This window comes from Dasypus novemcinctus, chromosome 11 (assembly GCF_030445035.2).
Source record: "Dasypus novemcinctus isolate mDasNov1 chromosome 11, mDasNov1.1.hap2, whole genome shotgun sequence".
In the NCBI taxonomy this organism is placed as follows: domain Eukaryota; kingdom Metazoa; phylum Chordata; class Mammalia; order Cingulata; family Dasypodidae; genus Dasypus; species Dasypus novemcinctus.
Window position 1 is genome coordinate 62,127,236 of NC_080683.1, and position 22,584 is coordinate 62,149,819.

Sequence of the window (22,584 nt, forward strand, 5' to 3'; positions counted from 1 at the left end):
ATCAAGGCATCATCAACAGATGTTGTCCTCTAAGTTGTGGGTGATCAGGCCCATGGCAGAGTCATCTAAAGATGCTGTCTCATGAAGCTCAGCTGTGGGCAATCAAGCACATGCAGGGCATAATAGCAGCCTCCTCCTTTCTCCCCTCTCCTCTGGGCCTGTAGCTAGTTCTGCTTTGGGCTGCTCTGTCTGTGGCTTCTCTCTGTGGGGTTCTCTGTCTTTTTACAGCTGCAGGTAATCCTGGAGTCCTTTCTCACATGGCAAGGGAAAATAGCAGCTTTCTTTTTCTGTGTGTCTCTGCATGTTTCTTCCATTTATAAAGAACTCCAGTAAGAGAGCCAAGACCTGTCCCGGGACACACGTCACTGAAGTACTCCAAAGTCTCCCAACTGAATTCAATCCAGTCAAAGGGTACTACATCCACAGGAATGGACCAGTTTAAGAACATAATTTTCTGTGGTTCACATAAAAGACTCAAACCAACATAACCAATTTTCTTTTGTTTTGCATAGTTTGTCTTTTTTTCATCCTTTTAACTTTTGATAAATTTATATTTAATGAGCTTATATTTAATATGAATAAGAAGCGTATTATTCAGTCTTTTAGTTTGAATGTTTAGTCCATTTACCTTTAATGTGATTACTAATATATGTGGGTATATGTCTGCATTATTTATTTTCTTTTTATCTCACCTGTTTTATGCTCATTTTATTTATATTCCTTGCCTTATTTGGAATTAACCAAGAATTTCATTCTGCGTTTTCTCCTGTTAGCAATTAATTTCACATCTTTTGTTATTATTTTAGTGGTTATCTTAGACATTACAACGTCTCTGCTGACTTACTACAGTCTAAAATAAATCAGAACTTTGACCATCTATCTAGCCAATGCTGAGGCCTTAAAACATTTTATATCATTACACTCCCTCTTGTATTTTGATGGTGCTGATATCATGAATTTTTCTGCATATATTACATACCCCCAAAGATATTATTATTATAGATATTATTGTTTTAAAAATTCAATGTTCATCTAGTTTACCCATTTTTTCATTCCTTCTTTTGTTATTCACTCTTTCTTGTATTTCTTTGATTCCAACTGAGGCCATATTCTTTCTTCCTGAAAAATTCACTTTATTATTTCTTTTAGTGTGAGTGTGGTGAGGAAAATTTCCATTAGTATTTTTTTTTCTGGACTTCTCTTCATTTTCTTTCACTTTAGAAGGATATTTTCGTGGGATAGAAAATTCTAGGTGGCATCTATTTATTTTGTCATTTTAAGAATGTCTTAGTGTTGTCTTTCAACATTTCTCTTGAGAAGCTTTCCATCAGTTTTATTTTTGCTCTTTTGAAAATAATATATCTATACCTTATTAGCTGTTTTAATGCCTTTCCCTTTGTCTTTAGTTTTCAACAGTTTTACCATGACATACCTAGTTTCAGGTTTTTTTGTATATGCTCTGGTTGAGATCTGTAGTGCTTCTGAATCCATAGCTCATACTTTTATGTATTTTCACAGTTTGGGAAAACTGTTGGCTTGTATTGCTTCAAATATTATTTCTGCTCCATTCTCTCTCTCTCTTCTTACTCTGGGAATCCAATTAAATATATGGTAGGACTTTTCATTACATTGCATGTATTTATTCTGTTCTTTTCAACATTTTCCATCCTTTTTGCTCTCTCTTCTTTGGTCTGTATATTTTTTACTGTCTTATTTTCCAGTCCAGGTCAATCATCCTCTCATCTGTGTCCATCTGACACTGAGGTTTATTTGTTTGTTTTTACAGTTTTTGTATTTTTCAGTTCTCAAATTTCTACTTTATTCTTTCTTTATAAATTCCAATTATCTGGTGAAATTTTCCATCTTTGTAATCTATTTTCTTAAACATATAAATCCAATTCTTAAAAGAAATGTCTTTGATAAAATTAATACCATTTAATCCTATAATGCTTTATCAATTGTCTGCTTTTCTCTTTATTCTGTTTCTTGATATGACTGGCAATTTGTCATTAATTGCCAAAAATCATGACTGAAATATTGCAGAGACTCAATGTTATTATCCTCCACAGTAAATTTATACTATCCTTTGACAGGGCATTAGCAAATCACTGTTGTAGTCTTTAAAGGCTTAGTCTATTTAGGTCTTAGGATGCAGTCGACTGAGAGCCTAAGATATTTACTAGTGCTCCATATCTGTAGCAGATCTTGGGCTCTGTGGTTGTCTCCTTAACACTGTGAAAGTGCCAAAACGTCTCTGTGCTTTATTATTACTTTTTTTAGGAAGAGCTGACATGCAACAGGTCCCCAGAGCCACATCAACAGGGTCTCTGGGTCTCTGACATGAAGTTGGCTTGTACTTTCAGTCACTGCTACCGAATCTGTTGAATATGTTGATATAAAAAGGCCTTGCATTTTTATCCTTTATTAGAGACATTGTTGGTTTACAAAACAGTCAGGCATTAAATAAAGGATTCCCATATACCACCCCACCACAACTGGTGTAGAACATTTGCTATAATTGATGATAGTGCATTTAAAAAATTGTACTATTAATTAAAGCCCATGGTTTACCTCAAGTTTCACTGTTTGTATAATGTAGTTACATGGATTTTTAAAAAATTCCTTATTCTGTTACCATATATATGATCCAACATTCCCCCTTTTAATCATATTCAAATATATATTTCAGTGATTTTTAAATTGCATTCACAATGTTGTGCTACCATCACCACCATCAATACCAAAACATTTCCATCATTCCAAATAGGAAGCCTGTACATTTTAAGCCTTAACTCCCATTTTCCCATTCCCTATGTGCTTTTTAACTGCTTTCTTCTCAGCTGCATAGCCTCTCACTCTTCCCAGTTTAAGAATCAGAAAATGCTTCAAGGGAAAGACTAGTATGTGAATTTGCTTCTCATTATCTCCTTTCTCTCTGGGGTCTTGGCCCTTCCAGACCTGGCTGCCTTGGCAGACCCAAACTCCAATTTATCTCCCTAGCTCTGCAAGTTTACTTACAGCTCTGACTAGCTCCTCAGCCCTTTACTTTGCCAAGAATTGGAAATGTTCCCAGGGGAAAAACAACATGCAGAATATTAGGTGCATCACAGTGAGTTTCCCTTCTCTTTTAGCTCTAGGTCCTTCAAGTCCTGGTTGCCTTGACAGCATATTTTTCTGGCTTTTCCAGTTGTTTTCAGTGGAAGTATTGGTCTTCTATAAACCACATCATAAGAAATCCTCAGTGTCATGGAATATTTTTGTTACATAACACCTGCCCTTCTTCCCATGACAACTCCAACACTCCTGCAGATATCTGTCATACAGAATGATGTCCTGTATATCTCTTCTGGCAACATTGTTACCACAAGTTTATTGTAAAATAAGGTTTACAAAAATTCATACAATAAAATTTAAAACTAGCTTGCAGAATGAAGCCATATGGCAGCTATGGGAGTGTACCTTCAGGATATACCATAGTGTCTGAAGCAAGGCCACGTGCAGTTCTAGTCAATTACTGAGCATGTCCAGGATACCAGAGTCTGGCCATTTCTGCCCAACATGGGACTCTCTTATAGAGTATCTTTGTGCCAGTCATCTGCATTGAACTGGTCAAGACTCTCATAATAGCACCAGTATCTGAGGTTCTTCCTATGCAGTCTTCCTTACTTCATTATCTCCTTTCAGAAGTTTCAGACCTGCACTGTGGTCTGAAGTCTTTCCTGCCTACTCCTACTTCCTCTCCCCTTTTCTTACATGTTACCCAAAAAAAAAAACTTTTGTATTTCTTTTTTTTTAAGTTTTTTTTTCTTCTTTATTTTCTTTTAAATGTTACAATCAAAAAATATGAGGTCCCCATATACCCCCCACCACACCCACCCCACCCCTCCCACATCAACAACCTCTTCATTGCAGCACATCCACTGCACCTGGCGAATATGTTCCTGAGCACCACATGTTGCGGCACATCCACTGCATCACATGGGCAGTGGTCCACACTGTAGTCCACACTCTCCCCCAGTGCACCCAGTGGGCCACGACAGGACACACAACGTCCAGCATCCATCCCTGCAGCACCACCTAGGACAACTCCAAATCCTAAAAATGCCCCTACACCGTATCTCTTCTTCCGTCTTCCTACCATCAGCAGCCACCATGGTTACCCTCTCCACATCACTACTACAATTTCTTCCCTTACTAATCACAACAGTTCCCTAGCAAAACACCAGTAAGTCCACTCTAATCCATACTCTATCCTTCCATCCTGTGGACCCTGGGATGGTTATGTCCAGTTCCCCTCTACATCAAGAGGGGGCTTAGATTCCACATGGATGATGGTTACAATTCTCCTGCTTGCAGCAGGCACTCTTGATTCCCTGGAGTGGTGGTGTGGTGGTTGACCCTCTTCACCTCCCTGTCAGCTGGCCAGCTGTATTTCTAACTACATCTTGGTGTCTTCTTCCCAGAGGACTCAAACTGACACAAACTCACAAAAATCCTACTCTTCTAGAATCTATTGCCTTAACTTCCTCAAGATGGCTGAAAAAGTAGAAAATCTTGATTGACTTTTTCCACCAATTTCTGTTACATGTACTGTGATGTGATGTGTCTCACTTCCATGGAAACTCAATAGTGGCACTTTTCTTATGTTAACATCTCTCCTCTATATAGTTCGTTTTGGTTTGTGGTGGCTGTTGTTATTGTTGTTGTAGAGAATAAAGAAGTTTATTTATTCTTTTCTTTATTCTTTCATCTAAAAAATACCTTACTGAGCAGCTAACCCATTGTATTAGTCAGGACCCTCTAGGGAAACAGAGCAATCACATGGCCAAGTTGACACATAAATCTAACCTTCACATACATCCTAGACACCCCTGATTTTCTTCTCAGACAAAAAAGCATGAGTACAAAATAAATTTAGCATCCAGCAGGTCATATGCAACCTATTTTTGATGTCCCTCTTGCCCATCAAACTGTAGGCTTCTTCACTCCTCCCCAGCCATTTCACAGCCTTGGTCATCCTAAGGTTTCATTCTGTGAATACACTGTCTGCTTACAATTTATGGTCTAAGGTAATAGCCATGTTTCAGAACACTTAATACACTTTTGACTTAGCTACATAAGTGGCTCTGGACATTTGAGTTTCACATCCTGCTATCAGACAACTTTTAACCAGCTCTGAATTCCTTTCCTCTTATAATTCTGAAGTAAATAATATAGAAATGGCAATAAAAGGACAGGACTCAAAGGAAGATCACAGGTTAATTGCAGTAGCAGCAAATTGGAGAAGACTTGCCAGGAAGCAGGGATTAAGGAAAAACATTAGGTAACTACCACAAAGTTGATCATTTCTCTCAAGGACTGACTTTTTCCCTAAATATGACCAGGGACATGACTCCTGATGGCCTATGGGAAGCTCAAATCACTTCCCTATTCCCTTCCACTTCCCATGCCAAAATAACTCTCATTTCAGACAGTACTTTTCTCAGTCATTCTCCCAAAACCCATGGAAATCAGGAAGAACAGTTTGATTATCATTATATGGTAAAGAGGAAAACTAGGTCTGTGATTAAAATGCCTGCTCCAAGGCAATCATGAGCACAAATGGGTCACTGACAGAACTGAAAAGAGAGTGATATGATTCTAACTCATTGTGTATCTTCTGGCTTGCCAATCTTTCCTCTTGTTTCATAGACAACTTTGCACTGTTGAATAATTTTAAAGAAATAGCTGGGCCTTGACAGCTAGAGAGTAAGATGCGCTTTCCTCTTTCACAGTATCTAACACCAGGGTTCCAATTTTGATTGGCTTTCATGGATCAGTAATTTCCTCTTTTCTTGACAGGGACCCCCACTGAAGTCTACTAAATTGTATGTGGTAAAGTGTGCAATAAAATACGAGCACAATAAACTTGAGTGAGAAGATTGAAAATATAACTGATAAGCTGAAGGGTGTACCACAAAGAAATGAAGATTACAGAAGGGTTATGTGTTCAGAAGGCAAGCAGAATTTAAAGCTCACTGATAAATTTTCCCAGTCTTAAAAGGACAATAAATCAGAAATACTCAAACCACCACAAGATGAGATGATACTGAAGTAATTTTGCAATCTTAATTACAGTGAACTCTTTTTTTTTTTGCCTTACCTCCCTCTGTGGATGAGTCAATGTTTCTTCTTCCTTTTAAATTCCGTAGGCAATTTATGGTTGGGCTAGATAAGAAAAATGTACAGTATTTGTCTGCTCTACTTTGCCATACACTGGAGAGTGTGTGTCTGTCAGGAAATAGACATGACCAAACTGAGGAAACCCTATGTAGCACCTCACTACCACCCCCTCAGAGCTCCTGCTGATGAGATACCCAGAAGTTCCCACCCCAGGGAACCAATTCTGTGTGCTCTTCTTAACTTTCCACTCCCTGTCATCCTTGACCTGCTGAGGTGTTAATTCCACCAAGCTGTCAGAACAAAGCATGACATTTTGGCCTCCAAGACTTGGCTCAACTCCTTTCCAGCCTGGAATTCCTTCCCCACTTTTCTCCATCTGTTTAATTTCTGCCTATTCTTAAAGCCACACAAATTGATGAGGATTATTTGATTATAAGTAACTGAAATCATACTTAAGCCAGCTTAGGCCAAAGTGGGGATTGCTGGACTCAGATTTCCAAGCCATGGGAAGGGTAGAATTTAGCTAGCCATAACATGTCTGGAAATAGGATCTCAAATGCTGTTATGGACCACTATCTCCATTTTTCATCTCTGATACTCTCTAGGATTCAGCATTATTCTCTCAAAGAATCTTTGGTAGAAACATGGCCTCCCAAACTCAACTTTTTCCAACTTTTCCTAAAGAGAGAAACTTCTTCTTTTCTTTAGGTCAAGTTTTGTTTTTGTTTTTGTTTTTCAGTTCTGTGAAAGGACACTGAGTGGCCTAAATTAGGTCACATATTCCTATCTATGCCCAGGAATAGGTCATAATGGTTTGCAGCCCCAATAGGACCATATGGCTGGAAAAGAGGAGAAAAAGAAAGAAAAAATGTGCTCTCCTGTAGCTCAGTTTAGTTCTACCTCTGTTAAAGGTATCACCTTCACATACTTGGAAAGTCATTCTGACATTCTCAGTTTCTCAGTTTCTTCATCTATAAAACTAGGAAGCACTAGAATTTTATAACTCTTTGTTTCTACATGTTTCTATCATAAAGACTTTCCTAACTATCCTACATTATTTTCTTCCTTCTCTGAACCTTAACATTGCTGCTACAATTTTTATTGATTATATGGAGAAATATATTTGTTTTGGATTTTACAATTAGCCTGAGTTAACTGTTTGGAGTGTTAATTTAGGATGCTGCAAGTGTCAAGTGTGTATGGCTCCTGGCCAGAATCCAATTGTTGAATCATGATAAATGATTCACTCAGAGAATCTAAGGAGGCAATGAAAACAACTAAGATAAAGTCACATATAAACCACCATTATGGAAAAGGAGTTAGAAAGGAATTACTTTTGCAGTCACCAGGTAAAATGGAAATTTGAGCCCAGGCATTAAACCCCTCCCCAAATCACCACCACAGTCAGACTGGAATAACCAGTGGAATATAAGGGTTAAGAATATAGGAAATTTTTTACATCAGCACTGGAAAAACAAATTTGAACCATCTATGAGTCACAAACTTCAATGAATTTCAGCTAGACACACTCCAGATAGAATTAGAATTATGAAAGACAGTAAGATACCTTCCTTAGAAAGCAATGCCAAATTGTAAAAACAAAGAAGATATACTGTTGTAAAGCCTTCACAAATACCTTATTACGGGGCTTTTACCATAAGTAAGTAAACGACAAGGATAGAAAGGAAGCAATTCTCTTGGAACCCATGTCAACAATTTGGGTCAACCATATTCATTATTATTAATCTCCACATACTCCTGAAAAAAACTGACAAAAGCTAGTAAGAGAGGCTTCCCCATCAGGTAGCAGCTAGTAGCACCAGGATGCAGACAAACATTCCATCTTGAGTCTATGGAGTGGAGACCTAGACAAATTGAAAAATACATGCAAAACTAGCTGGTCTCCAGAGCATTAATGTCACTAATGGAGAAGAAGCCATGCAGAGATGAAATTTTGTTTTTGAAAATGCAGAGAAAATATAATTGGAGATGAAAAATATAAAAGGGAATGGAATGGATACTGTAAGCAATGGGCAGAGATCAGGAAAAAGGTAACAAGTATTTATGAGAATCTGCCAGTAAAAAGAGAACAAAACAATTATCAAAGATATAATAAAAGCATGCATAACTGAACAAGCAAAATGAAGAAATCTGAATTTAAAGAAAAAGAAATTCCTGTGTACAAAGCAAAATCAATGACATTGGAATTGCATTTACACATTTCCTGGTGGATTGTTGAGCAAATGAGAAAAAAAAATCTACAAGTGTTGAGACAAATGTTATCAACAAAGGAAAAATAGTGAATCTATTTTCAGACTTCTCTTCTGTCACATAAAATGAAGGAAATTTTGTGATATTAAAAGGAAAAAGTGGTGGCCAAGACTTCTAAACCCAAATCTATACCTGGTTGGAAATAAGAAATATATAAAGAAAGCCAGAGAGACATTTTCAAGTATGCAAGGGCCAAAAAATTTTATAATACGCAGTTGAAAAAAATTCCTTCTAAACAACTCTAGCTAGGTGGTAGACGAATAAAAGTTAAGGTCTCAATAAAAGGGGAAGTAATGGAATTAAAGGAGCTATGATGAAGACTGAAGCAAACTAAATAATGTCTAAATAATTGTGAATATACAAATGTAAATATCACAAATAATTTTTGAAAACAAGGACATTTGCTATCAAAACAATTTTAAGTTAACAATATTAATATTAATAGCAATAATAAACAGGCATAAACCTTGTTATGCAAACTAAAACCAAGATGTGAGAATGGGAAATATGGGGGAAATTGAGAGCACTAATATTTTATCACTCATAGGAGAATCATTAGACACTATATTTCTCCCGAATCTAATAATTCAAGAAAACAGGTTGAGGTGAGCATAAAACGTAATGTGAACATGAGTAGAATAAAAGACAGGAATGCATCCTCTTAATCACTAGAGAGGAAAGCAAGAAAGGAAGAAAGAAAGAAGAAGAAAGAAAGGGAGGGAGGAAGGGAGGAAGGAAGGCAAAAAGGATGGAAAGAAAGGAGGAAAGAAAAACTGAAGAATAAAGAAAGAAAAAAGGATGTATAGAATAGTATTTCTCAAAGTGTGGTTTTAGTATCTTCCCCATAAGAATATCCTGGAATATATATCAAATATTCATTTTCCTGGGTCTAACTCCAGAACTATTTTTTCAGAATCCCTGGGATGGTGTGCAGAAAACTTCTTTTTAAAAATAGCTCCTTAGGTATGGAGAAAGAAATGTCATTTTAAGAAATGTTGTGGAACAAATAGCCATTTTAATGGAAAAAAAATAAACCTTGACTGCAACCTCCCATCCTACACAAAAATTGAGATGGATCATAGACCTCAACATGAAAGTTAAAAATATAAAGCCTTTTGAAGAAAACAAAGGTAAATGTCTTTGTGACTCAGGAGTGGGTAAAGATTTCTTAGGACATGGAAGACATATCCATAAAAGAATATAATTAATAAATAAGACTTCATCAAAATTAAATCTTCTGTTTATCAACAGACAAGACACTGTTATGAAAATAAGTAAGACACAGTCTGAGAGAAAATAGTTGTAAAACATATCTCATAAAGGACTCATATTCATAATGAATAAAGAATTCTCACAAACCATTAATAAATTCATTAATAAAGTTTATTCATAAAATTCAAGAGAAGTCAGTAATAAAAGGACAAACAACCTAAGTTTGAAATTTGGCAAAAGAGTTGAACAGATATTTCAAAAGCACATGGAAAGATGCTCGACCACATTATTCATCAGGGAAAACCAAGCTAAATCCATGATGTCAATGAGGAGCAACCAAAACGCCCATACATTGTTAATTAGAGTATAAAATGGTACAATCACTTTGTCAAAGTTTTGGGAGAGCTATACAGAGCAAAGCATAAACCATAAACTATAGATCTTGATCAGCAGCAATGCTTCAATTTGGTTCATCAGTTATAACAAATGTACCTTATTAATGTAAGATGTGAATAATAGGGTATATGAGGGTGAGGAAGATTACATGGGAATTATATGGGAATCCCCTATACTTTTGATGTAACTTTTCTGGAATCTGGAACTTCTCTAAAAATAAAGTTCATAATGATTTTTTTTTTTTTAAAAGTGCTGGAAGTTTCTTACAAAACTCTATATGCATCTATCCTAAGACACAGCAATTCTACTCCTAACAGTTTACCTAAAATAAACAAAAATATGTGTCCACAAAAAAAGACCAATTCAAGAATGTTCATAGCAGCATTATTTATAACAGTCAAATAATTGGAAATAGACAAAGTATCCATGAGTGGGAGAATGAGTAAACAAAATGTAAGTTACTGGAAAAAAAAATGGAATATTACTCAGCAAACAACAGCACCAACAAATGAACTACTGATACACACAATTACATGCCTCTAAAAAAATGAAAAGAAACTTACATAAGAGAGTAGGTATAGACTTATTATTATTCTAGTAATGGAAGAAATTTTATCATTGATATGAAGGCAGTGGCCAATAGAGATTCCGAGGGACGGGAAGGGAAGAATACATATAATATGGGGACATTTTTGAGATATTGGAATTACCCTGCATAACATTGCCATGACAGATGCAGGCCTTTATATATTTTGTCATAACCTACAAAATTGTGCAGGACAGAGTAAAAACTATAATGTAAACTATAGTCTATGGTTATTGGCAACACTTCAATATGTTTTCATCAATTGTAATAAATGTACCACACTAATGAAGGGTGTTGTTAAAGTGGGAAAGTGGGGGGGGGGTTCATATGGGAATCCCCCATACTTTTTATGTAACATTTATGTAATCTAAAGCTTTTTTAAAAATAAAAAAAAATTTTAAGTACATAGTGTTTGATTCCATTTATATAAAGCTCTAGAACTGGCTAACCCCATCTAGGGTGAAAATACCTATCAAGCATTGCTGCTGGGAGAAGGGGCAGGACCAATGGGACAAGGGCAGGGACTCTTCTAGAGGGGACATGAAGGAACTTTTGAGGGTAATAGTAATGCTCTATAATTTAACAGGCATTTGTATTACATGGGTCTATGCATTTTAAAAATTCATCCAATGGCATCCTTAAGCTTTCTATATTTCACTATATGTAATTTTGCTTAAAAAAGAAGTATAAAATATATGGAACTCTAGTAATGACAAGCAAGCTGAACTGTATAAGAATGATGTGCACTGTTTGCAACTTACTCTGAAGTACTTAAAAAGAGTTCAATTGATAAATAGGTAGAGAGATGCATAGAGGGATAGATTGCATGACAAAATAAATATAATGAAATGTAATGTCATAATCGAGGTGGTGGATATATAGTTGTCCACCATAAAATTATTCAGTATAGACGGTATTTTTAAACTTGTCAAGATAATTTTAGATAAAAAGGAAATAAAAACAGCAATTGAAGAAATTACTCAACAATAAAAAGGAATACTGGTACTGGCAACAACATGAGTGGATCTCAAAATCATTACCCCATGTGAAAGAAGCCAGGCACAAAAGCCTACATACCACATGTTTCTATTTATATGAAATTATACAATATGCAAAACTATAATGAAAGAAAGTGAATCAGATATCAGGGCACAGGGTAGGGGAAGGAATTGACTACAAAGTGTCATGAGGAACTCTTGGAGTGATGGAAATGTTCTATATCCTGATTCTGCTGGTGGTTACATGATTGTGTACATATGTCAAAACATATATACTTAAAACTGGTGAATTTCATTTTATGTAAATTATACATCAATGAAGTGGACTATATGTGTCTTAGGTTGTATATGTGTGTGTGCATATGCATATGCATATAAAGTGGATATTAGGGGTAAATCCATAAAAATAAGCTAAAATGTTTAGATGTAATAGAAACTTTTTGGGGTAAAACACAACTTTGCAAATTTGACAGAAGAAAAAGTAGTAAGTGTAAGTTGTCATACATCGCCTAAAGGAAATGAATCTATAAAAACTTTCCCACATAGCATTTGACTAAATTCAACATTAATTCATAATGAGACCACTTACTAAACTGGGATTAAAAGTGAACTTCCTTAATTTGATTAAATGTATCTCTAAAAAATTCCAACAATATAAGCATTTCTAATGGTAAATATTGAAAACTGTCTCCATTAAGTCAGGAATGAAGAAGTGATACTCAAAACCAGCATTGGTATTGAACATCATACTGAAAGACCAAGCAAAAGTTTTAAGGATTGAAAAGGAAAATAAAAAGTTTTCAATATTTGCTGATGATGTAATTTTATAGATAGAAAATCTAAAATCATCTACAAATAATCTATTTAAATTAAAAGTAAATTCAGAAGGACCCAGAAGTCGTGGGGGGTGGGTTGCGTGTGCCTGCCGCACATGCACACTCATCGGAAGATTCAGAGCTGTAGACAGGCAATCGCAGAGCTTCCTGTAACCCACCAAGCAGAGTAGCAACGTTTCATGCGGTGGAACAGCAGAAGGCGCAGTTCACTGTAGAGGTGCATCTCTTCCTGGAGCTATGTTAGGACAAGTGTGTGGAGAAGCCAGGGAATCACCTAAAATAGAGCACTGAAAGTTGTCTCACTAGCTGTGTGGGCCACTTCATTGACACTAGCCTTGCCACCACCAGTCAGTTTGCCCAGATCGTACAGAAAGGAGGGTAGAAGGCCATTCCCTGAGAGAATGACAGACTCAAAGGGCTTATTCTTAGGCAGATTATAAAGTGCCAGTGGGAGAAGTTTGGCAATCCATTGTCAGGTCAACATCTGGCTCTTACCAAGCCTCTTGGTGCTAAAAACCAACAGGTAAAATGTTCAAAAAGTGAAATGCATTTGGAATCCAGAAATTCCATATGATTATATATCACATCAGTTATTCAATAAATGTAGAATTTATCAAACAAACAAGGAAATTCAGCAAGACTTCAGGATATAAAGTCAATATACAAAAATCAATTTTATTTCTATATACCCCCATAAAATAAGAAAATGATACGTGAAAAACAATAGCATCAAATAAAAGTATCAAATACCCAGTAATACATTTTACAAAAGACATGCAAAACCTCTACCAAGAGAATTACCAAACCTTCTTGAGACAAATTGAAAAGGGCCTAAATAAACAGATAGACCCAATTCATGGATGGGCATATTCTATATTGTAAAGCTACCAATTTTCTCCAAATTAAACTATATATTCATTTCAATTCTCATTAAAAAATCTCAACCAGGTTTTTTTAAATTAAGAAAATGATTCTAAAATGGACAAGGAGGCCTGTGAAAAATGATCACCTTCCTGCCCAGGCCCAGACCAAGCAGAGGCTATAGCAGCAATGATGCTGACCACAGGGACAGCAACAGAAGGCCAGCCAGGCAGGCCAAGCTGTCAGTGCTGAGGCCCCTGTGGGTGGCACCAAGATGAGTGGCCATTCCCCATGTCCTGGTCCTCAAGAAGCTGGCCCTGGTGGAAGGGGCCCTGTGGGGCCTTTGGGAAGTAGCAGCTGCAGAGACAAAGTCCAAAGTATGCCTGAGAACATGCACATGGCCATCAGCTGGGAGCGTGCGGGTCCAAGGAGGCAGATGCATTGGTCAGGGATGGCATGGTTCCCCCACTTGGCAGTGTGCGACCTGCAGCTGTAACCCCTCCCACAAGGTGGGCGGAATCCATCCCACAGATCTGACCTTGAAGCTGCTGGCCGAGGGGAGGAGTGGGCTGCTGGACTACCCCCCACCCCCCTGCCGCAGCAGGTCCTGTGGGGCCGGCTCTGCCTCCTGGAGAATGATAGCCGAGGTGGCCTGTGTGCTCAGGGAATTATCAGCCAGGCTTTTGTCTATCCACAGTGACCAAGATAAGACTGTGGTGACATTTAAGACTTTAGAAGAATCTGGAAGTTTTCTTCCTATCATGCTCTGGGTAAAGTAGTGACCCTTGCAGAGTCGATCCACTGTCTCTGCTATCAGGGCCTCCCCTTGGAGAATGCTCATGACACACCACACACTGTCTGGTACACTAGTGGTTTAGAAAAGATTAGTTTATTATGACCTCCCAGCAAAACACAAAACTAAAATCAATGCCTTCCAGAGCAAGTTAGTAGACATTTGGGAATTTCATCCAGTTACTCAACCTCAATAGAATAGCCAGAGAGTTTCATATCCTGTCAGGTAGGGACTATTGCCCTTGACAAGCAGGAAGCAGCTACAGAAAAATGACCATCAGTCCTTAGCCCCTTTGAGAATAAGGGTGTAAACTCTCTGAGGAGAGAGTTAAGGCAGGTTAGCATAAGAAACTGGGAAGGCGACTGGTCAGAATAAAGCCTGTCAAAGACCCTGGTCACAAGGTCCAGTTTGAAAGTACTGGACTCAAAAAAAGTCCTGGATAACTCCAAACAGAAAGGTCTCTCCATTGGTTCCCTGAAAAATAACAGCTGAAGGTAAAAAGGCACTCAAGCAAATAGCCGGAGCCCTGTGTGTGTCTATGTGAGCTCTCCTTATGCCTAAACTAGTTTGGGATGTCATCACAGAACACTCAGAAAATTTAGAAGGGGAGAATGTATGGTATTTGATGCCTCCTCATAGGACTCCCCTACCTGGTACTTGGCTACCTACTTGTAAAAATGTTGCTTATATACTGTTAGATGAGCACAATCTGCCTCAAACCATAATTCCTGCAAATTGAACATGGAACACCTTGCTGGCATGGCAGAATACGACCCATAGACAAGTTTGGAACAAGACCTTCTCATTAAATAATATTCAAAGTTGTGTATATATTCCTGATCACTCTCATAACGTTTCACAAGTTCTAAATTATACGCAAGAGCACATAAATCATATTGATAAATCAGCTATTAGTTCCTTGTCTAATGGTTTAACACTCCTCTTGGCCTTGGCGACACGTCTTTGCAAGTTTACTAGTTTTTGGTGGATAACTCTTATTATTCTGCTGTCTGTTATACCGTTGTTGAGAAATGCAGATGTAGTATGTGTCCTATGGGCAATGTAAGCTGCTGTGTGAGGGTGGATTGTGAGGGTCTAGTGGTTTCCAGGCCCTGGGAACCTAGCGTTCCCTCCCTAAGGGAAGTTCAGCTCACAGCATGTAACCACTTGCATGCCCAGGACACAAGTTAAAATGTTGCAGACCTCCCCACAGGAAAACAATGTACAGATGGTATCATAGACTGTAATTTTCTCCAGACTGTGCACTTCCTTCCAATTATAACATCACCAGACCCATTTATGTGCTTCATGTGACCCTAGAAGAAATGCTGCTATGAAATGTCTTTGTTCTGAGACCCTTTATATTGTCCCTCATTTTCCTGCCTCTTTGCTGACTGAATGCTATCTTCATTCTCTGGATCACCACCATCAGAGAGAATCTCTCCTGTCTGTAAATCCAATAAATAAAGCTCATGTCCTATCAAAAATAAAAAAAAAACAAACAAAAATAAATGGACATAGATTTTCAAAGCTCCAATAATAGTAAAGGCATTCTCAAATAATGAATCTGGAAGACACATCAGAAAGTTGCTGTCATGGCACAATGGTATGCAAATAGACCAAAGGAACAGAATAGAGACTCTAGAAATAAATCCACCACTATATGATCACTTGATTTATGAGAAAGGTGACACTGCATAAGAGAATCTCTTTTCGATATGTGGTGCTAGATTAATTAGCCATGGAAAATAAATTAATTGTTACCTCACACCATTCTTAAAAATCAATTAAAAATCAATTCCAAGTGAAAGGTCTAAATGTGAAAGGAAAAATAATAAAGTGTCTAAATTATTATATTGAAATAAAAGTTTACAACTTGACAGAGATATTTTAAGAAACAAATATCCCCAACATAAAGGAAAAGATTGATAATTATATATATTAAAATTAATAATCTCTGTTTATTAAAAAATACCAATTAGAGAGTACAAAGGCAAGCCATGGCATAGAAGAAGGTACTATTATGCATTATGTCTGACAAATGACTCACATCCAAAATATATAAAAATTCCTAACAATAAATAAGCAAAGCCAATAGGAAAATGATCAAAATGCCTTAACAAGGATTTCACAAAAGAGAATATCCAAATAGTCTTAAATATGTGAAAAGATCCTCTGCCTCTAAATCATCATGAAAATACAAATTGAGACCACAGTGAGATGCTACTACATATGCAACAAAATGGCTAAAATTACTACAAATTGACAAGTATGTGGAGGCTCATACCCAAATTTCAGGACTACAAATTTTGACTACCCCTTGGGAAAACTTTCTTGACATTATCTCCTAAAGCTGAACTTATGCATACCCTATGACCCAGAATTCCACTCTTTAGAATATAGCAAACCAAAATGCACACATATTTAAGCCAAAAGACATGTACAAGACTGTTCATGACAGTACCATTTATTATAGTTCCAACCGAAAGCAAACCAAATGCCCATTAACAGTAGAAAGGATAAATAAATGGTGGTATAATGAAATACTTTTCAGCAATAAAAATGAACAAAATACTGCAAACAGCACCATGGATGAACATCATAAATACAGCGCTGAGGAAAAGAAGATGACACAGAAGAGTGCATAGTGTATGGTTCCATACATAGAAAGTTCAAAAAGCAGTCAAAACCAATCGGTAACATGGAAGCCATGGTAGTGGTTATCTAGGGGAGGGAAATGATAGTCACAGAGAGAAGCACACAAGAGCATCCTGTAAATGCTGGGAATATTCTCCTTTCTGATCTGCACTGTCATATACAAATGGGTTCACTTCATGAAATATTAATCAAGCTGAACCCTTATCATTTGTGTACTTTGTTTTATGCATAAATAAAAATTACTTAGGGAAACGGACTTTGGCCCAGTGGTTAGGGCGTCCGTCTACCACATGGGAGGTCCGCGGTTCAAACCCCAGGCCTCCTTGACCCGTGTGGAGCTGGCCCATGCGCAGCGCTGATGCGCGCAAGGAGTGCCGTGCCACGCAAGGGTGACCCCGCGTGGGGGAGCCCGACGCGCAAGGAGTGCGCCCGTGAGGAAAGCTGCCCAGCGTGAAAAGAAAGAGCAGCCTGCCCAGGAATGGCGCCGCCCACACTTCCCGTGCCGCTGACGACAACAGAAGCGGACAAAGAAACAAGACGCAGCAAATAGACACCAAGAACAGACAACCAGGGGAGGGGGGGAAATTAAATAAATAAATAAATCTTTAAAAAAAAAAAAAAAAAAAAAAAAATTACTTAAATCCCACTTATAAAGTATTGTAATCCAATATCAGTTTTGAGAAAAAATCGTGATGTATGCATAAACAAAGACTGAAAAGTTGAAATGTTATTCTTGTGCATTGGAATTACAGATTTTTTCATTTTCTTTTTTGTGTTGTTCCCTATTTATCAAATTTTCCACAGTGACCAAGAATCACTTTTCTATTTTAAAAGAAAAATAAAAAATATAAAAAATATTTTAAATGCAGAAAGGCCTCTTCAGTCTGACCCATCAGATGGCTGGACCAGGAAGGCCATATTTAACAGATGGATCCAGAAAATAAGGTGCTTCTCAAAGAAGTTACTGCGCTGAGCAGATGCAACTGATGAGCAAATTTTAAAAATGAATCAGACCAGACATGTACAGTACATTGTCCTTTGTGTTAAACTTGAGAAATGAGACCATCTTATATTTTGGCGGCCCTGTGTGATCGTCAATATGCTTTCATGTCCATTTTCTCATTTTAGCTTCACAGAATTCTGTAAAATGACTGGAGCAAAGGCTATATCATCATTTTGTAAATGAGTAAGAGAGTCCTAGAGAGATAAAGAAATATGCCAAAACCTAGTACTTGATAAGGGACTATTTGAGGGAAAATATTAATAATAGTGACCCAGAAATTCTCAACCCAATTGAGTTGTCGTTTATGAAAAATGGCAATAGATACTTTTAAATAACCAAAGGCACAAAAAGTATATCTCTCAAGATTCTTCATAAAAAATTACTCAAAAACTAATTCAAGACAAAAATACAGTAGCTAAGACTAGGCATTAAAAAGTAAAATATAAAAGGATTGGCAATGAGCAATAAAATTAAATAAACCTGTGGAGTTAAATATAAATAACCATAACAGATATTATCAAATTAAATCTAGAAGATAAAAACAATTCTCAAAAATTTTATATTTTTAAGTTATAATAGCCTGAGCACAAAGCCACTGATAAAGCTAACAAATAATGGAATGTGTTTGACATATCAGGGAGTCAAAATTTATTCTTCCATTCTCAAACTTTGAAAATTAAAGCTATACTTGAGTAGATTTTTTTTAAACTTTTAAAAAATCACCAGCAGAGTTGGAAAAAAGAGTTCTTCATACTATATTCTCTATAGAGTAAAAGCTAGAAAGAAAAGAAACTGCAAAAAGCACAAGTAAACATAAAATAAGATAACAGGAATAAGACCTAGTGGCTCATTTAGATAAAATGTAAATGACTTAAACTTTCCATTAAAAACAAAAATTCAAAGACTGGATTAAAACATTCTAACCAGATGATTCTTACCAAGCACAATAAAAAAAAAAGTGATGCTTATAAAAGACACTCAGAAAATTTTTAAATGAATTTGTATCAGGCAAATACAGGTAAAGATAAAGCAAGGACAGAAGCATTAATAATCAGACAAAGTATCTTTCAAGCCAAAAGACACTGAATATGATAAAATGGAATTATTATACAATGAAGAATCTTCATACTGAATATACAGCAACTAAGGCATACATAAAATGAATCAAGAAGTAAATAAAATAAAGGATTTTTGAAAAACGAGATTGTCAGAGAAGCACTTATAGTGGAGGCTTTAACAGCATTCTCAGTTTCTAACAAGTTAAGTAGATAATAAATAAGGACATGAAAAATTAAATAATTTAAATACTAGCCTTAATGAATAGATTTATAACATTTGTTCCTTACAGGGAATATATCTTCTTTTTAATTGTCTATGGATCATTTATAAAAATTGATCATAAATATAACTTTTGAATTTCAAAAGGAGACACTATGTGACCCACATGCTCAGGAAGTCAACAGAGCAAACCATCTATAGCCAGTAATAAAGGCTTAAGCCAAAAATCTCAAACAACCTAAATTTAAAAACTACGACAGCAACAACAAAAAATGACTCTTTCTTAAATAACTATTAGGTCAATGAGGACATCAAAATTAAAATCATAGACTCTTCTAAAAATTAACCAAATTGAGAAAACTTCCTTTCAGAATTTGGGGAATGGGAACAAGAACTGTACTTAGTATTTTAAAAATTAAAGGGATTTTTTCCCCATACCTTTATCCCTTCCTATCTGGGTCTTTCTGATTAAGTTCTCTTAGCTGATGAGATACAATAAAAGTTGAAAGATGAGACTAAATTTAGAAAGACAAAGCGAGTGGGCTATAAAGCAGGTGCTGGAGATGACCGACCACAGAGTTCATACCTAAGATTGGAATTGTCACCTCTCATACCGCCACACTCTGCTCTTCACCTCTCTCTTCATGTGGGTTTCTCAGCTGCCTACAAAATTTGAGAATGACACTTTGTGCAAACGGTGCTCTTTGAAGACACTGTCAGGGAGATGGCAGGCACGACAGAGAAAAGGTTATCGTAGCGAGGCAAGTTTAACATCGCTGGTTCCAGCTTAACCCGGTAGAAAGGTGGCTTCGGCCCGCGGAGTCCCACTCTGGCTGGACAGAGCTACCTTGCGGTGGGGCAGAGGGGGAAGGTAGCAGGGCCGGCTGGGCGGCTCTGATAACCAGGGAAATCAGCTGTGGCGTTTGGCCACCCGTTGACAGATAGAGCAGTCCTGTAATGAAATTCAGTAAGTACAATGATAAGCAAGTTTCATCTGCTCTATTTCAAAAGAGGAGTTTAAAAAAAAAATCAGAATCTGAGGGACTCTTTTACACTCCATTGAAGGCAATAATCTCAGTATCAGACAGGGCCAAATTTTCTCCATACAATGTGGAACGGGAAAATGTTTCTGCTTCCGGAATATCTAATACGGCCATGGTTGCTTGAAGTCCCATTTCCATAGTAATCACAGCAAGTGGGCCCCTGAATGCAAAAGCTCCTGCATCCACTCTAGTTCTCTTTAAGGAGCAGCTCAGCATTATTTTGAGTGGGCTGGGAATGTACCCTTGGCGTGACTGAGAGATTTGCACGGTAGAAAAGAGGCTGAACTCATCCCTTAAAATGTGACCTGCCTCAGAAATCCTGGGCCAGAAGCCAGAGACAAAAACAGGGTAGTGGCCTGATACCTTCGGGTATTTAACAAGGTCACATAGTAAGTACAGTGATTATTAAACTACAGTTTGCAAAGTGCCTTCAAATATTAAAACGTGAATGGAAATCAATGCCCCTTCATTAGGGTGAGGTGGAGAACATGATTTTGCAGAGCCCACTAGTTTGCTATTGGAACAATTTACCCAGATTCTACCCCTTTCAAACCTTATTTGTTATCTGGTACTGCTTAAAAACAAACCAAGGGAAGCTGATCAGTCTCTGGCAGTGGGGCCTTCGCCTACCACATGGGAGTTCCCAGGCTCAGTCCCACTGTCTCCTGGAGAAGGCAAACAATGAGCAGACAGACAAGAGAACCATCTCAGGAAGGTGGGGGATAAATAAAGTAAATAAATAAATCTTTAAACAAACAAGCAAAGCTTGGCTTTTCTTCTAATACCTCTTAGCAAACTCTCTCCCATGTACTAATTAAAAATAAAATTTGTCATTGACAAATAGTGTGGCATTGTGCCTTGACTTTCCTACCCTTTTTTTTTTTAATCTTTAGGTTTTCTAGTTAATATGAATTGTGAATTGCATCACTCCCTTATAGAATGAAGAACAAGCATTCTGAGCCATCCATATTATATTGGTGAACCCAACTGAGACTGAGGCCCACATTTTTTAGGTGATTTGATAGCCAGAGAGTTTGAATTTGACCTTGGAGCAGATTTTCTTCTGAGCAAAGTCAACTGGCTATTGTAGGAACTGAATGAATACTCTGAGTCCATGAATTTCTCTAGTCTTCTGGCTTGTAGTACTTTCAATCACTTTTTCTATTACACTTTGAATCCTGTAGGAAGTGCTTTATGGCTCATTAAGCTGAAAACTGTAAAATTACATTGCAAGCTAAGGTAACTATTGCTGAATCAAAGTTTTAATGTATCTTCATATACACTCCTGGCATTGAAAGAAAATCTCAAATGTATATTATGAATAAGGATGGGGTTCTTAGAGATGTCCATGCTATCTCAGCAATCTCCATATTGACCTCTGAAACTTGTATGTGGCAAGTGCTGGACTCATGGAGTATATTGCAAAACTGACTTTATTTTTTTTCTTCCACGGCTTTTAAATCTGCTTTGTGGGGAGCTTTCCTCCCCCTATCCCTTGAAGACAATTGAAGTAGGCCCATGATTTTACTGTTCACTTTTTTTTAAACAGATTTACTGAGATATAATTTACATACCGTAATAATGACCCATTTTAAGGATACAATTAAATTATATTTTTAGTAAGTTTATTTAGTAAACTGTGCAATCATCTTGAACAATCCAGTTTTAGAACATCTCCATGAGCCCTCAAATTCCCTCAAGCCCATTTGCAGTGAATCCCTACTCCCACCTCAGCCCCAGGAACTACTAATCTACTTTATTCTTTATAAATTTGCCTTTTCTGAAGACCTTATATAACTAGAATCATACAATATGTGGATTTTTTTGCATCTGGCTTGTTTTCACTCAAGCACAATGTTTTTGAGGTTCATCCATTTTGTAGCATATATCCTTATTTCACTCCTTTTTACTTTTGAATGTTATTCTATTGTGTGGATACACCACAGTTTTTGTTTATCCATTCACCAGTCAATGGACATTTAGGTTGTTTCCATTTCTGGCTACTATGATATTGATACTATGAATATTCATGTATAAGACTTTGTATGGGCATATGTTTTCATTACAAATTGATCATAAATATAAGGGTCTCCTGTAGCTTTATAGTAAGTTTTGAAACTGGGTAATGTAAGTCTTTCAGCTCTATTCTAAAAATTGTTTTGTTTAATCTAGATCCTTTGTATTTCAATTAGAGAAGCAGAGCCACGAGGAGATATACCTATTACAAGATTCATTACAAAGAATTGACTTATGCAAATGTGGGAGCTGGCTAAGCAAGTTGAAATCTGTAGGGTGGGCTGTCATGACTAGAATTCATGGGCATGGAGGAAGCTTCTGTCCACGAGCAGAATTTCTTCCTTTTTTTTTCCTCAGGGAAACTTCAACCCTGATTTTAAGGTCTTTCAAATGATTGGATCAAGTCCACCCAGATCACCCAAGATAGTCTTTCTTACCTAAAGTCAACTGGTTATGGCCATTAATTACAAA

At 37.0% G+C, this 22,584-nt stretch overlaps 1 long non-coding RNA gene across 1 annotated transcript in view; it reads right to left on the reverse strand.

Moving 5' to 3' along the window:
• Window positions 1–19,878, reverse strand: part of LOC131280501 (uncharacterized) — a 48,717-nt gene extending 28,839 nt beyond the window's left edge. The window contains exon 1 of the long non-coding RNA XR_009188112.1: window positions 19,641–19,878. This is a non-coding gene — a long non-coding RNA (uncharacterized lncRNA). The remainder of the gene's footprint in view (window positions 1–19,640) is intronic.
• Between the last annotated feature and the right edge of the window lie 2,706 nt (window positions 19,879–22,584).